Here is a 17,154-nt window from a genome sequence, read left to right on the forward strand (position 1 = left end):
GATAGGCAAGTCGCAAATCTACACTGGAGTTGCTTACCAAGAAGACAGTGAAGGTTACTGAGTGGCCGAATTACAGTTTTGACTTAAATTTGGCTTGAAATCTATGGAAAAGACCTTGAAAATGGTTGTTCTCGGCAATAATCAACAAGGAGATAACAACAAGAGGAAGTGTTTACTTGGAACAATGGCACCAGTAGGCGTTCCTAGAAGAGCCAGCAAGAGGAAGAACATGGCCTGTCTCATAATCCTGGAGGGGAAACACAGAACAAGCCAATGTACAGCTACTGTCGTAGGAGATACAGTGGTACAGACACATTACAGATTCAGTGGTACAGACACATTACAGATTCAGTGGTATAGACACATTACAGATTCAGTGGTACAGACACATTACAGATTCAGTGGTACAGACACATTACTGATACAGTGGTACAGACACATTACAGATACAGTGGTACAGACACATTACAGATTCAATGTACAGGACACATTAACAGATTCAGTGGTAACAGACAAATGCAGATACAGTGGTACCCGGACACTTGCAGATTCAGTGGTCAGCAGGACACATTACAGATACAGTGGTACAGACACATTACAGATTACAGTGGTACAGACACATTGCAGATACAGTGGTACAGACACATTACAGAATACAGTGGTACAGACACATTACAGATACAGTGGTACAGACAACATTGGCAGATTTCATGGTAGAGACCATGAGATTCAGTGGTACAGACACATTCAGATCAGTGGTACAGACACATTACAGATTCAGTGGTCAGACACATTACAGAATTCAGTGGTAGAGACACATTACAGATTCAGTGGTACGCACACATTACAGATTCAAGTGGTACAGACACAATTACAGATTCAGATGGTACAGACACATTACAGATTCAGTGGTACAGGACATTGCAGATTCAATGTGGGCATTCTATGTTGGTGTGTCTGTTTTTCCGTTTCTATGTTTGGCCTGATATGGTTCTCAATCAGAGGCAGGTGTTAGTCATTGTCTCTGATTGGGAACCATATTTAGGTAGCCTGTTTTGTGTTGGGTTTTGTGGGTGGTTGTCTTCTGTCTTTGTGTCTATGAACCAGATCGGACTGTTTCGGTTTTTCACATTTATTGTTTTGTAGTTTGTAGTGTTCACGTTTTTGTCATTATTAAAACATGATAAACACTAACCACGCTGCGCTTTGGTCCGATCCCTGCTACACCTCCTCTTCAGACGAAGAGGAGGAAATCTGCCYTTACAACATTGCAGATTCAGTGGTACAGACACATTACAGATTCAGTGGTACAGGCACATTGCTCAGACACAGGGCTCACATTGCAGTAACATATAAACAGACCCATATTGCAACAGCAGAAACATATTTTTTTGTTTGACATTATTTATATTCTTTACAAAGCAGTGCTCCCAATTTTATATTTGTATGTGTATGTATTGTAAAAAACAGCAAATAAACTTTTCTCACAGGTAAGCAGCTTAGTTGTGTAAAGAAAGATACAGTATACAATGCATAAGAATGTCCAAGTCACTGCTGAATTATGACATTGTTATTATGCCGTAACTGTTATGTAAATCAAGGGTTGATGTACTTTTGTAGTAAGGCAGAAAATATAATATAATATAAAGCAATTCCAAGTAGTATTAGAAATATCCTCTTACCTTCACACTCAAAATAATAAAGTGACTGTTGATGTTGATGTAGGTAAAGGTTCAGTAGAGTAACCTGAATCTCACAGAGGTATTTATACACCAGTCACCAAGTCAATGACCTTGTGATCTTTATTGTTTTCTACAAGTAAAACGTGTGACATATGATATTATCAGAATAGATAAGGCTGAGTAATCTTTGAGACAACTGAAACATGATTCCAATTTATGGCGAAATACAGACAGTATAACTGAATGATCAGGATATCGTGATATGGAAGGGAATAACAGGAAACATCTACACATGTTAAACGTGTTACAGAGTAGTTGTATACTTTGCTACTTATAGAATCTCAAYAGCATGTACAGGAGCAGGCAACATATTGTATGTATTCTTATTCCACATCAGATATTTTACTGCAGTTGATGACTAWATTKAWTRKGATAAAAGTAGARTAAAAGTGTCTWATTATAAAATTACTTCAATGTTTACTTGTGGTCCTGGTCCTGGTACAATTACAATCCACACTCTTCTACATGACCAAGTGAGTGTGCATACAGTATGTGTGTCCATGCATGTGTGAGTGCGTACACAGGTGACTAAGCTAAATGTCTTGGTTTTGAGAATTTAAAAACATAGGGTTAGGCCATAATATTCCAATCCAAATATCTTTGATAATTGCATTCTAGGTGAAACCATGAAATGCTTCTGAAAAGTAGGTGTTGTGTTACACTTTATCTTCTCCAAATACATGGACATWCAATACATTACAATGATAGGAGCCTTTACAGAATATGCATTTTCAATTAAACATATCTAAATGCATGTACTCAATATAACTATGTTTACAGTGTGAAATAAAAAATACTCAACTGTTAATACATTTAAACATAGACTTTCCCTACACAGAGAGAATGTTACCTACAATGTAAATTATCTAAGTACAGTGCCTTCAGAAAGTATTCACATCCCTTGACTTAAAAAAATATATTGTTGTGTTACAGCCTGAATTTAAAATGGATTATATTGAGATTGTTTGTCACTGGCCTACACACAATACCCCATATGTTTTTTTCCCCCGAAATGTTTACAAATGAATGACAAATAACAAGCTGAAATGTCTTGAGTCAAGAAGTATTCAACCCCTTTGTTATGGCAAGCCTAAATAAGTTCAGGAGAAAACATTAACAAGTTAATAAGTTGCATGGATTCACTCTGTGTCAATAATAGTTTAACAAGATGTTTGAATGACTACTTCATCTCTGTACCCGACARATACAATTATCTGTAAGGTTCCTCAGTCGAGCAGTGAATTTCAAACACAGATTCAACCACACAGACCAGGGAGGTTTTCCAATGCCTCACAAACAAGGGCACCGACTGGTAGATGGGTAAAAAAAAGCAGACATTAATTATCTCTTTGAGCATGGGGAACTTTTTAATTACACTTTGGATGGTGTATCAATACACCCAGTCATAAAGATACAGGRGTCCTTTCTAACTCAGTTACGAGGAAGGAACGAAACCTAATTGACAGAGTGAAAAGTAGGAAAAATCCAAACCATGCATTCTGTTTGCAACAAGGCATAAAGTAATACTGCAAAAAATGTGGCAAAGCAATTAATAATAAACAATTAGCATTCGTCCAGGGTATCTACGATGCAGATCTCAGCTCCATTGAGTCTGCTGTAATAATGAATGTTCTTTCTGTTGGTCATGGGGAACACTTTGTAGTTATTAAACAGGTCCACTCYCCACCAGGGGTTAAGGTCCTGGTCAGTGAACGTGCAGAATCTATGTGCCAAATCACTGTCAAGGTGTTTTGAGCATAATAAAATTCCCACATTGATGACTTGGTGGCTTTCCCCGTAGAGCCACATTCTTTCGGCACAAGATAGTACAAAAAGAGTTGTGAGAAACAACCTAATTGTGGTTACACATTTTAATGAGTCGGTCAAAGAGATGATTGCTCTGAATAAGTTAATAATAACCTTTATGATTCCTTACTCCAATAATACTCAAATGGAATTAAAAGTGATGGCACTTATTCTTACCAGTTGGGGCAAGATAGCCATAAACCTCCACTTCACAGAATCTGTTCAATGATCTGTTCAATGATTCCCAACCAAATTTCCTGAGCTTGAGCAATTTTGACAAATACAGTGAATATACAGTCTGTTGCCTTAAGAGTTGTGCTAGGCTGGTGGAATCTTATTCCAAATGATTCACAGCTGTAATGGCTGCCAAAGATGCTTCCACCAAGTGTTAACTCCAGGGTGTGAAGACATACACAATCAACACATCTTCATTTTTGATTAATTTGAAAAATGTTCTATAATGTTTCTTTCACTTTGAAAATGTGGAGTAGGTTGTGTAGATCGTTAGGGGGAAAAAATMTATTTAATCCCTTTTTAAATGTAATTTTAATGCAGCAAAATGTGAASGCTGCAAGGGCTGTGTAGACTTTCACTAGTGGCTGTATACACCAGTCAGATACSAATTCAAAGATAGTGAGATTTTATTGCTTTGTTTTTTCATGCATGGTATTTTTCAGAACAGATAAGATGCAATAACATTCAAGTAAATACCTGAAACATGATTCCAGTTTATGGAGTTATACAGTATGTGATCAAATGTGTGGGATTGTGTGTGATACAACAACAGGAAGCATTTGCAGAAAAATAAGGGAGGAATGAGGGCAAAGGACAGGCACAGCAACAAGGAAACTGTTATCAAATCAAATCAAATTTATTTATAAAGCCCTTCATACATCAGCTGATATCTCAAAGTGCTGTACAGAAACCCAGCCTAAAACCCCAAACAGCAAGCAATGCAGGTGTAGAAGCACAGTGGCTAGGAAAAACTCCCTAGAAAGGCCAGAACCTAGGAAGAAACCTAGAGAGGAACCAAGCTATGAGGGGTGGCCAGTCCTCTCCTGGCTGTGCCGGGTGGAGATTACAACAGAACATGGCCAAGATGAATTAGAGAGAGCATACTTAAATTCACACAGGACACCGGATAAGACAGGAGAAATACTCCAGATATAACAGACTGACCCTAGTACTGCAGCATAAATACTGGAGGCTGAGACAGGAGGGGTCGGAGGGAGACATGTGGCCCAATCGACGATACTCCCGGATAGGGCAAAGGCAGGATATAACCACCACTTTGCCAAAGCACAGCCCCCACACCACTAGAGGGATATCTTACACAACATTATCATCCTGAAACAAGGCGAGTATAGCCTCAAAGATCTACGCAGCACGGCACAACCAGGGGGGGCGTCAACCAAAGAGGAGAATACAGTCAGTGAATCAACTCCTAAGTGACCACACCCCTAGGGACGGCATGGAAGAGACCAGTAAGACAGTGACTCAGCCCTGTAATAGGGTCAGAGCAGAGAATCCCAGTGGGAGAGGAGGGAACCGGCCAGGCAGAGACGCAAGGGCGGTTCGTTGCTCCAGTGTCTTTCCGTTCACCTTCACACTCTGGGCCAGACTACACTCAATCATAGGACCTACTGAAGAGATGAGTCTTCAATAAAGATTTAAAGGTTGCGACGAGTCTGCGTCTCTCACAATGTGGGTAGGCAGACCATTCCATAAAAATGGAGCTCTATAGGAGAAAGCCCTGCCTCCAGCTGTTTGCTAGAAATTCGGGAACAGTTAGGAGGCCTGCGTCTTGTGACCGTAGTGTAAGTGTAGGTATGTATGGCAGGACCAAATGGGAAAGATAGGTAGGAGCAAGCCATGTAATGCTTTCTAGGTTAGCAGTAAAAAACTTGAAATCAGCCCTTGCCTTAACAGGAAGCCAGTGTAGAGAGGCTAGCACTGGAGTAATATGATCACATGTTTTGTTCTAAGTCAAGATTCTAGCAGCTGTGTTTAGCACTAACTGAAGTTTATTTAGTGCTTTATCCGGGTAGCCGGAAAGTAGAGCATTGCAGTAGTCTAAGACTAGAGAGTGACAAAAGCATGGATTAATTTTTTCTGCAATCATTTTTTGAGACAGAAAGTTTCTGATTTTTGCAATGTTACGTAGATGGAAAACAGCTGTTGAGAGATCACGGTCTAGAATAACGCGAGGTCCTTCACAGTTTTATTTGAGACGACTGTACCAACCATCAAGAATTGATAGATTCAACAGAAGATCTCTTTGCTTCTTGGACCTAGAACAAGCATCTCTGTTTTGAGTTTAAAAGTAGAACATTTGCAGCCATCCACTTTCTTATGTCTGAACACAGGCTTCCAGCGAGGGCAATGTTGGGGTTCACCATGTTCATGAAAATGTACAGCTGTGGTGTACTCCGCATAGAGTGAAAGTAACATTATGTTTCGAATGACATCACCAAGAGGTAAAATATATAGTGAAAACAATAGTGGTCTTAAAACGGAACTTGGGAGACACCAAAAATGTACAGTTGTTTTGTCAGAGGACAAACCATCTGTAGCGAGGTGCGTATGGCGACAGAGAAGTCAGGCGCAGGAGAGCGAAAAGCGGATTTAAACAGTGGTCGTTTAATACCATAACCACCGTCAAAGCACAGCAAATACATGAAATGGTTTAAAACAAAAACCCGGTAATCACCAGCATACCGTGCACAACACTGCATGAAACAATTACGGACAAGGACATGAGGGGGAACAGAGGGTTAAATACACAACATGTAATTGATGAATTGGGAACAGGTATGATGGAAGACAAGACAAAATCCAAGGGAAATGAAAAGTGGATCGGCGATGGCTAGAAGGTTGGGTGATGTCGACATCCGAACCGCCGCCGAACAAGGAGAGGGACCAACTTCGGCGGAAGTCGGATACCATCCACAGAGAACAAACTGATATCTTGCGAAGATAAGATCTAAACCAGGCCAAAACTTGTCCGTGTAGACCAATTTGGGTTTCAATCTCTCCAAAAAGAATGTGGTGATCGATGGTATCAAAAGAGCGCACTAAGGTCTAGGAGACGAGGACAGATGCAGAGCCTCGGTCTGACGCATTAAAGGTAATTTACTACCTTCACAAGTGCAGTCTCAGTGTTATGATGGGGTCTAAAACCAGCTGAACATTTCGTATACATTGTTTGTCTTCAGGAAGGCAGATGAGTGCTGCGCAACAGCTTTTCTCTAAGATTTTTTGAGAGGAATGGGAGATTCGGAAACGACCGATAGTTTTTTATATTTCTGGGTCAAGGTTTGGCTTTTTCAAGAGATGCTTCATTACTAGCATTATTCGTGAGTGTTTGGTACACATCCGGTGGATAGAGAGCCTTTTATTATCTTCAACATAGGAGGGCCAAGCACAGGAAGCAGCTCTTTCAGTAGTTTAGTTGGAATAGGGTCCAGTATGCAGCTTGAAGGTTTAGAGGCCATGATTATTTTCATCATTGTGTCAAGAGATATAGTACTAAAACACTTGAGTGTCTCCCTTGATCATAGGTCCTGGCAGAGTTTTGCAGACTCAGGACAACTGAGCTTTGGAGGAATACACAGATTTAAAGTTCGTAATTTGCTTTCTAATGATCATGATCTTTCCTCAAAGAAGTTCATGAATTTATCACTGCTAAAGTGAAAGCCATCCTCTCTTGGGGAATTCTGCTTTTTAGTTAGCTTTGCGACAGTATCAAAAATTAATTTTGGATTGTTCTTATTTTCCTCAATTAAGTTGGAAAAATAGCATGATCGCGCAGCAGTGAGGGCACTTCGATACTGCATGGTATTGTCTTTCCAAGCTAGTCGGAAGACTTCCAGTTTGGTGTGGCGCCATTTCCTTTCCAATTTTKTGMAAACTTGCTTCAGAGCTCGGGTATTTTCTGTATACCAGGGAGCTAGTTTCTTATGACAAATGTTTTTTATGCTCAGTGTATTTACATTACATGCTCACTTATATCACTTCACATATTTAATTGTAACCTTAACAGATTTGTTAGCTTCCTTGTACACTTTGAAATAATATTAAGTAGTGTTGTTTTAAACTTGTTTTAATTGTTAACTTAACTATTATTCAAGGTGCACTAGTGTTGATGTTGATAAATCACAGATCACAATCCTGCAATAAATAGGGGAAGGGAATCTGCCTCTAATTTGCCTGTTTCTGTGTMGTATTCTCAAATGAKCATGACCTTTTTGTTCAGTCATAAGCTCRCCAATTAGCTTTATTTGATTGTCACTCATTTTTCAGGATATCAGCCATGTGAACCCATTTTMAAGCTGATAATGGCATGCAAAGCCAATACAGCCATAGGCCTGCCCTACAGTATGATGGCATTAGCTATGATGGCATMAGATGCACATTTGCAATGTGCATCTGAAGCAGAGAATAGCTTAACTCACACATTGTTTACATATTGTTCAGCTAGCTATATGTCCTCAATTGAAAAACGATACCAGTAAAAAATGTATATGAGGCTATTAATTTTACTAGATTTTGTAAATGCCTTGTGCTGACATTAAATGTTTTAGTGCAAATCCAACCCTTGCAATGTACAGTCTTGGCCAAAAGTTTTGAGAATAACACAAATATAAATTTTCACAAAGTCTGCTGCCTCAGTGTCTTTAGATATCTTTGTCAGATGTTACTATGGAATACTGAAGTATAATTATAAGCATTTCATAAGTGTCAAAGGCTTTTATTGACAATTACATGAAGTTYATAGAAAGAGTCAATATTTGCAGTGTTGACCCTTCGTTTTTGAAGACCTCTGCAATCCGCCCTAGCATGCTGTCAATTAACTTCTGGGCCACATCCTGACTGATGGCAGCCCATTCTTGCATAATCAATGCTTGGAGTTTGTCAGAATTTTTGGTTTTTGTTTGTCCACCCGCCTCTTGAGGATTGACCACAAGTTCTCAATGGGATTAAGGCCTGGGGAGTTTCCTGGCCATGGACCCAAAATATCGATGTTTTGTTCCCCGAGCCACTTAGTTATCACTTTTGCCTTATCATGCTGGAAATGGCATTGTTTGTCACCAAACTGTTCCTGGATGGTTGGGAGAAGTTGCTCTCGGAGAATGTGTTGGTACCGTTCTTTATTCATGGCTGTGTTCTTAGGCAAAATTGTGAGTGAGCCCACTCCCTTGGCTGAGAAGCAACCCCACACATGAATGCTTTCATGTTGGCATGCTACAGGACCTGTCTCTTATACACATCTAGATGTGTATAAGAGACAGGCCCAGGGCTGATGGTAGCGCTCACCTTGTCTTCTCCGGACAAACTTTTTTCCGGATGCCCCAAACAATCGGAAAGAGGATTCATCAGAGAAAATGACTTTACCCCGGTCCTCAGCAGTCCAATCCCTGTACCTTTTGCAGAATATCAGTCTGTCCCTGATGTTTTTCCTGGAGAGAAGTGGCGTCTTTGCTGCCCTTCTTGACACCAGGCCAACCTCCAAAAGTCTTCGCCTCACTGTGCGTGCAGATGCACTCACACCTGCCTGCTGCCATTCCTGAGCAACCTCTGTACTGGTGGTGCCCCGATTCCGCAGCTGAATCAACTTTAGGAGACGGTCCTGGCGCTTGCTGGACTTTCTTGGGTGCCCTGAAGTCTTCTTCACAACAATTGAACCACTCTCCTTGAAGTTCTTGATGATCTGATAAATGGTTGACAGAGGAAGAACAATGATTCCAAGCACCACCCTCCTTTTGAAGCTACCAGCCTGTTATTCAAACTCAATCAGCATGACAGAGMGATCTCCAGCCTTGTCCTCGTCAACACTCACACCTGTGTTAACGAGAGAATCACTGACATGATGTCAGCTGGTCCTTTTGTGGCAGGGCTGAAATGCAGTGGAAATGTTTTTTGGGGATTCAGTTCATTTTCATGGCGAAGAGGGACTTTGCAATTAATTGCAATTCATCTGATCACTCTTCATAACATTCTGGAGTATATGCACATTGCCATCATACAAACTGAGGCAGCAGACTGTGTGAAAATTAATATTTGTGTCATTCTCAAAACTTTTGGCCACGACTATAGGTGGTGAAATGTCTGGAAGCAGCTTAAAACATACACACAACAACTACTACCAAGTTCAATGCCAGATACTTTTCTCCAAGAAYGTCTGAGGGACACTTGGCGGTGCCACTGTGACCATGAAGATGGTTTGTCTAAGACTACCACAACAATGACATTGTCTATGCTAAATATGTTTCAATTGTAAAGAAACAAAATAGTTGGGTTAAAATAAATACTTTTTATTCAATGGGGCTCTGCAAAATACTTTTCATTTCACCCATACAACAATATAGCCTACTGTTAAAGTACAGTATGTTTACAATATCATAAACAATAGTCTTTCACGCGTTCCAAATGATATGTTACTGTATTTATTCCTACGGTTTAAGTGGTCACTTTAGTCATGACGACAAGGTGAAAGTGCTCTACTCAAATAGCACAACAGAATCATTCGGATTGACGAAAGCACGGCATATAACAACCATCTCGTATAACTGAGGGATGTCTCCTTTCATATCTGGAAAAAAACAAAGTAGTAAAAGTAAAAACTGATGTTGCTGCGACATTGCTCATCTTCACAGTGGGAATCCAGTTGACATGGGTGTCTTGATAGAGGTCAGCTGGTGAACCTACAGTAGMACATAAACAAATGYAAAGCACCCCTGATGTTAGAATAGCACTTCTTCAGGTCACCTATATCATCAGTGCTCTTAAGTGTTTGGTTGTGTTRAATTCATTCAGGTGTTTTAGTGTCATATAAAGATGAAATCTATTGTTGGGCTGGAACAACCAATAGTCAATACAGCAGGTTGTCCTATCCCAGAGCCCCACCTGTTTTGATCCCCACATTTTTGTTTTTGGGGCTTGCCTGTTTTGCATGTTATTTTGGCATTAATAAGTGTCACATATCAGTTTGCAAACAATGTACAAAAAGATATACTGTATATCATTGATTTCTTGCGTAAGGCAGCTCCAATATGCAGGTGTTTCAGCCTAGCTCAGTGCTTTCTGTGGTGGTGGGGCAATCCAGCAAAAAATAGGAGCATTGCACCGTGACTGGCTTAGTGTTCTGTCACTCATGGGGACAGTACGTCATCGCCAAGTTTAAGTCCTTAGTAAGGATAGACATCCAACATGTCAGCCCTTTGGGTCCTGCCATAGAGTTATATTACAAATGCCCTTCCAAGAAGGCTCAAGGTCATTGACCACGGATAAAATGACGTCAAATCACGTTATATGTACAGTAGCTTTGATTGGACTGATCATGTCAACATCTACTTTCAAAGCCTTAGCTAGCAGTCATCATCATGAATCAAGTCGACAATCTACTGGCAAATCATTTTTAATCCTTGTCACATGAAGGGAAATAATGAAGAGAAAATATAGATAAATGGGTAGTTGTTCCCCCAGAGCAATGGGTAGTTGTTCCCCCAGAGCAAGGGGAACAACTACTTCAAGGTCTCAGATCGAGTGACMTCACCGATTGAAACGCTATTAGCGCGCACCCCGCGAACTAGCTGCCATTTCACATCGGTTACACCTCACCCTAATAATTTGGTCTATTTTCACCAACGCGGTATTGTAAACACATTGTTCATGGCCGGTGTGTGCTTGTTTGCAAACGTTTTTTGTACAGCTTTGACAGTGGTACTGATAGAAGTGGTAGCACTTGGCTTGCACGTGTAAATTCAGCACACACAACTTCTATAATAGAAATGTGTTATTTGACGTGTCAAACTAAAAGCTTATTTAACCCGTCTAATAGTGTTATATGACATGTATCTTTTTTGACACGCAAAGACCCAAACGTTCAATGTGCCTCACCCTTATAATTTGGTCTATTTTCACCTCTTAATTTCACCTAATGTTCTAAAATGTAATCATCGAATATTGTATGAGCTTTCATTGTCTGTTTATATGCCCCCTTTACTTATCCTATGGTTCTGACTTGTTGTACAGGGAGTATACTGTAAGGATGGCCCATGTTCTGAATTCTGACGCTGTACATTTCAAAAGTGCTGAAAAAATTGTTATATTGACTACGTCCGTCATTATAACTATTTGCTCATGAATGTCTTAATTTTAATTACGGATTGCATCTTATCKGCTTGATGTCCCCTTATGCCATAGTTTGTACATCTAAATTGTCAGTAGAAACCACATTTGTTTAAGCAAGTCAGCCATATCAGCTATGATTTTTTTAAAGGCAGTAAATGAGACTGAATGAACTGTTTCGCAGTTTTGTTACACAACACAATGCCACAGATGTCTCAAGTTTTGAGGGAGGGCATGCTGACTGCAGGAATGTCCACCAGAGCTGGTGCCAGAGAATTTAATGTTAATTTCTTTACCATAAGCCACCTCCAACGCCATTTTAGAGAATTTGGTAGTACGACCAACCGGCCTCATAACCGCAGACCTCGTGTAACCACCCCAGCCCAGCACGTCCACAACCGGCTTCTTCACCTGCTAGATCGTCTGAGACCAGCCACCTGGACAGCTGATGAAACTGTGGGTTTGCAAAACCAAATAYTTTCTGCACAAACTGTCAGAAACTGTCTCAGGGAAGCTCCTCTGCGTGCTCGTTGTCCTCAACAGGGTCTTGACCTGATTACAGTTTGGCGTCGTAACAGACTACAGTGGCCTCTGGCAGGCTGGAGAAGTGTGCTGTTTATGGATGAATCCAGGTTTCAACAGTACTGGGCAGATGGCGTTGTGTGGGCGAGCAGTTTGCTGATGTCAATGTTGTGTGTACCCAGCTGTTTGATCTGACAATTAATCTTGATGGTTGTACAGTCGTCTCAAATAAAACTTTGAAGGACCTCTGCCTTACTCTGGACCCTGATCTCTCTTTTGATGAACATATCAACAATATTTCAAAGGCAGCTTTTTTCCATCTTCATAACATTGCAAAACTCTTAAACTTTTTGTCCAGATATTATGCATAAAAACGAATCCATTCTTTTGTCACTTCTAGATTAGATTACTGCAATGCTCTAATCTCTGGCTACCCAGATAAGGGACTAAATAAACCTCAGTTAGTGATAAATACGGCTGCTAGAATCTTGACTCGAACCAAAATATTTGATCATATTATTCCAGTGCTAGCTTCTCAACACTGGCTTCCTGTTAAGGCTAAGGTTGATTTCAAGGTTTTACTGCTAACCTAAAAAGCATTACATGGACTTGCTCCTACCTATCTCTCAATTTTGGTCCTTCCGTACATACCTACACGTATGCTATGGTCACAAGACGCAAGCCTCCTTATTGTCCCTAGAATTTCTAAGCAAACAGCTGGAGGCAGGGCTTTCTCCTGTAGAGCTCAATTTGTATGGAATGGTCTGCCTACCCATGTGAGAGACGCAGACTTGGTTTCAACCTTTAAGTCTTTACTGAAGACTGCTCTGTTCAGTAGGTCCTATGATTGAGTGTAGTCTGGCCCAGGGGTGTGAAGGTGAACGGAAAGGCACTGGAGTGACGAATCACCCTTGCTGTCTCTGGCTGGCCGGCTCCCCTCTCTCCACTGGGATTCACTGCCTCTGACCCTATTACGGGGCTGAGTCACTGGATTACTAGTCCTCTCCCATGCCGTCCCTAGGAGGGGTGCGTCACGTTGTGCCTGGCTTTTTTCGCTATACTTGACTTGAGTCGGTTGAGTCACTAACATGATCATCCTGTCCGGTTTTGCGCTCCCTCGGGCTCAGGCGGTGGGGAAGATCTTTGTGGGCTATACTCAGCGTTGTCTGTTGGTAGTAAATTGGTGGTCTGTTGATATCCCTCTAGAAGTGTGGGTGCTGTGCTTTGGCAAAGTGGGTGGGGTTATATCCTGCCTTTTTGGCCCTGTCCCGGGGGTATCGTTGGCCCTGTCCCGGGGGTATCGCCTTTTTGGCCCTGTCCCGGGGGTATCGTCAAAGTGTCCCCCGATCCCCAGACTTAGTCTCCAGTATCTATGCTGCAGTAGTCTATGTTCTGGGGAAAAGGGTCAGTCTGTCCTATCTGGTGTAATTCTCCTGTCTTATTAGGTGCTCCCTCTAATTCTACCATCTCTCTCCCTCTCCCCTCCTGCAGGACTACCTGGCCTGAGGACTCCTGGCTGCCCTTTAACGAAAAAAGATTGCAGATAGAGTGCAGTATAACTGCAGTATGCCACAAATACTGAGTCTAAATTAACACCGTCAACTGCAGTGTACATTAGAGTTATTATGCAATTACTGCGTCCAAAATACCACAGTCGACTGCAGTTATTGCAAGTTTCAAAACTGTAATATTTTTTTGTATGTGTGTCCCCGTCCCCAGTCCACCTGGTCTTGCTGCTTATCCAGTTTCTGCTGTATTGCCTGTGGCTATGGAACCCTGACCTTTTATTTATGATTATTGTTCATTTATTTTGTATTGCAGAAAAACCAGTATACATGCTTCTACACCTGCATTGCTTGCTGTTTGGGGTTTTAGGCTGGGTTTCTATACAGCACTTTGAGATATCAGCTGATGTAAGAAGGGCTATATAAATAAATTTGATTTGATTTGATACATACAAGAAGTATACAAACAGACAATGATAACATATGCTAGGGTGTACAACAAATTACAGATTATACAAAGACCTTAAAAGATGCACACATATTGATTGTTTTAACAGCTTTCTTATTAGAAGAATGTAGAATGGTCTTAATGTACTGCTCGAATTCCTTATAGAAAACACGGAAGAGTGTTTTTTTATTCGTGAATTTACATTTATGAATATGAAATTTTGCCATTAGCACAATTAGATTTATGAGGTAAAATTGTTTTTCTTTATCTTTTTTATAGTTAAGGAAACCGAGCAGCACATTCTCACATAAAAACAAAAGTCATGAAGAATATTAACAATTATAAAACTATGAATACCTTTCCATACATGTAGACAATGCCAAAATAAATGCTAAACCGTTTCTGGATGCTCAACACAAAAAGTACAGTTAATGTTAATGTATTTTTTGAGTTTCTTCAGGAAATGATTCGCAGGGAAATACTTATGAATCATTCTAAAAGAGACCTCTTTGACCTTGTTAACAAGCAGGTATTTGTGTGGTAATAACCAGGATTTTRCCCAACAGAAATGATTGACAAATGTATTCCAGAAAGTTGTGACATAAGGAATGGATACAATATCCATTTGAAATATAGATCTGTTGTTCTGAGGGAGCAAGGAGAAAACATGTTTTCCTATTGGAGAGTCAACTGGATTATGCGAGGGTAGGTCAAGAAGGTGAGGTCTGGTTAGTGGTTACACCTCTAAACAACATGAGAGTTCCAGATGGAATAGCATCAAAGACTATGGCGACCTCTCTGGGTATTGTAACGAGATAAAAATGCGTCATAATTGAGTAACATTCCTTCTATATTAAAAAGTTGTCTCACCAGCAGGATATGATGATGAAACCAGTTCTTAAAAAATAAAGACATGTTTCTATACAAAATATCCTTATTGTTCCAAATGAAATACCTATGCGGGAAACATTATGTTTATATATTAACGGCCACGCTAAGAATACTTGTCAATGAAAAGGAGATKATTTTGTAGGAACCGTATCAATGTTATAGTTACAAAGTAACATACATTTGAAGCCACCAAAACTGGAGAAGATATAATGCGGGATGAAATTCGATATTGAAGTTGGATTCTTTAAGAAATGTTTATCCCAATTTATCTTAAAAGTATTTTTCAAAGTATGAAAATCAAAAAAATGGAGACCACCATATTCATATGTGTTCATAACGACAGATTTCCTAATATAAGGTGTACATTTTTCCAACCCTGACCTTCACACGGACTCTTCCCATATGAACCCTCTTTATCGCGAGATTCAGAAACTTTACCTTATTTACAAATCTGCGCATGCGCACTCCCTCCCGAAAATTTCCTTGGTGAGTGACGCGGTTGAGAAGCGAAATAGCAGCGAACAGGACAAGAAACAATGGCGACAGCGGCAACTGCAGCGGGTGGAACGGGTTCAGGGGGACCTGCAGCCGGCCCTGTGGGCGTCGGTACTGCGGTGGGCCGTAAGAAAGATGGAGGTCCTTCGTCGAAATACTGGGAGTGCTCAGAAACGGTCTCTCAGATCGATTCGGTGCGCCAATGGATCGGGAAACACTACAAAAAGGTTAGCGAGCGCTGGTTTTAACCTCCATTGATTTCCATCGTCAAGGCACGCGTCTCTAGCACAATGGAAGTGCTATCTCTTTCAATCTATCGCTCCCATTAGGTACTTGTGGCAAACTAGATATTAATAGATAGCTAGCTTCATGCATCTAAAGATATCCATCACAACATTACCCAACAACATGAACATTACATGTCAAGCGATAGCTAGGCAAGCTAACATTAGCTGCTAACTGAACAGCTATCGTACCGTCCGTTTGATTTGTTGCACGGCCAACACTAACGTTAGCTGAAGAGTTGTCTGTTTGTGTAACCTACCAATCTAGGGTAGTAAGGTAACATAATTACTCCTGTTTTCATCTGACTCTCTATCTGAGCGTAACGTTAGCTGGCTAGCTAACGTAACGAAAACTAGTTTAGGTAGGTAAGATAATAGTTAGCATGTCTTGAGACGGTATCATTGATGTAAACATTGTTGTGGTGAACAGGTGTTGTGCCGAAAATCTCCCCCCTGCAGGAATCCCCCCTTATAATTTCCTTGATTTTGTGGCTAGAGTCAAATACTTTCTGTGGCACACATCAGTCAAATACTTTATATATAACGAACTTCGTCAGGATAGGCAACCGAAATGCTTAATGAATGTATGTGTGTTATATTAAACATAGAGGGAGTAAAATGTTGGCAAGCAATAAACATTTCAGAACAACTATGGCTGAATTATTATCCTTACACTCTCAAAAATACTAGTCGAATAAGACATGGGAGAGATGACGAATTTTGGCAACGAGATTTATTTATASCCTAATTTATAGAKTAATACAAATCAGTAGCGGATGTAGGTACGGAAGGCATCTTGCCGGGTGCGCTCCCGGGGGCGGTCGGGCGCTGAAGGGGGGGTTCGCCCAGGGCGCCATACAAGCTAGAACCGCCACATACACTTGAAACAAATAGCCAACCTGAAAACTGCAGACAAATGCTTTATGCTACTAAGATGAGTGAAATATTAGCTGAACGGACAACGGAGTGAAGTGCAGAAATCTAAGCAYGCAAGTCACCGCAATGAACYCGAAGGGGGGAGATTTTCGGCACAACGCTGGCAAGGCACGGGACTTGATGTAATTAACAACATTGGTTATGATCTATCTACTCATGAGATCTTGTGTGTGCCTGCATTAGCCATGTGTTAGTCTGACCAATGTAGCCTAACACTTCTGTGGTCTCACAATATTCAATCCCTCCTTTGTCACACATGAGTGTGCCGCCCTCACTAACTCAGTGGTTTTGTTGTGTCTCAGTATGTACAGGCAGACTCTCCCTCCAATAAGTCCCTGGCAGGGCTGGTGGTGCAGCTGCTTCAGTTCCAGGAAGATGCTTTCGGACGGAGGGTC

General features: G+C 40.8%; 1 protein-coding gene and 1 long non-coding RNA gene across 2 annotated transcripts in view; one reads left to right on the forward strand and one right to left on the reverse strand.

Annotated features, from left to right (window-relative positions):
- The window catches only part of LOC139023680 (fucolectin-6-like), a 9,347-nt gene extending 5,589 nt beyond the window's left edge, over positions 1 to 3,758 (reverse strand). The window contains exon 1 of the mRNA XM_070437248.1: positions 3,726 to 3,758. The gene's annotated coding sequence lies outside the window, so the exon portion shown is untranslated. The remainder of the gene's footprint in view (positions 1 to 3,725) is intronic.
- An 11,766-nt stretch (positions 3,759 to 15,524) lies between these two features.
- LOC139022522 (uncharacterized) overlaps positions 15,525 to 17,154 on the forward strand; it is an 89,198-nt gene continuing 87,568 nt past the window's right edge. Inside the window, exons 1-2 of the long non-coding RNA XR_011474822.1 lie at positions 15,525 to 15,766; positions 17,062 to 17,151. This is a non-coding gene — a long non-coding RNA (uncharacterized lncRNA). The remainder of the gene's footprint in view (positions 15,767 to 17,061; positions 17,152 to 17,154) is intronic.

Source organism: Salvelinus sp. IW2-2015, linkage group LG35 (genome assembly GCF_002910315.2).
Source record: "Salvelinus sp. IW2-2015 linkage group LG35, ASM291031v2, whole genome shotgun sequence".
Classification (NCBI taxonomy): domain Eukaryota; kingdom Metazoa; phylum Chordata; class Actinopteri; order Salmoniformes; family Salmonidae; genus Salvelinus; species Salvelinus sp. IW2-2015.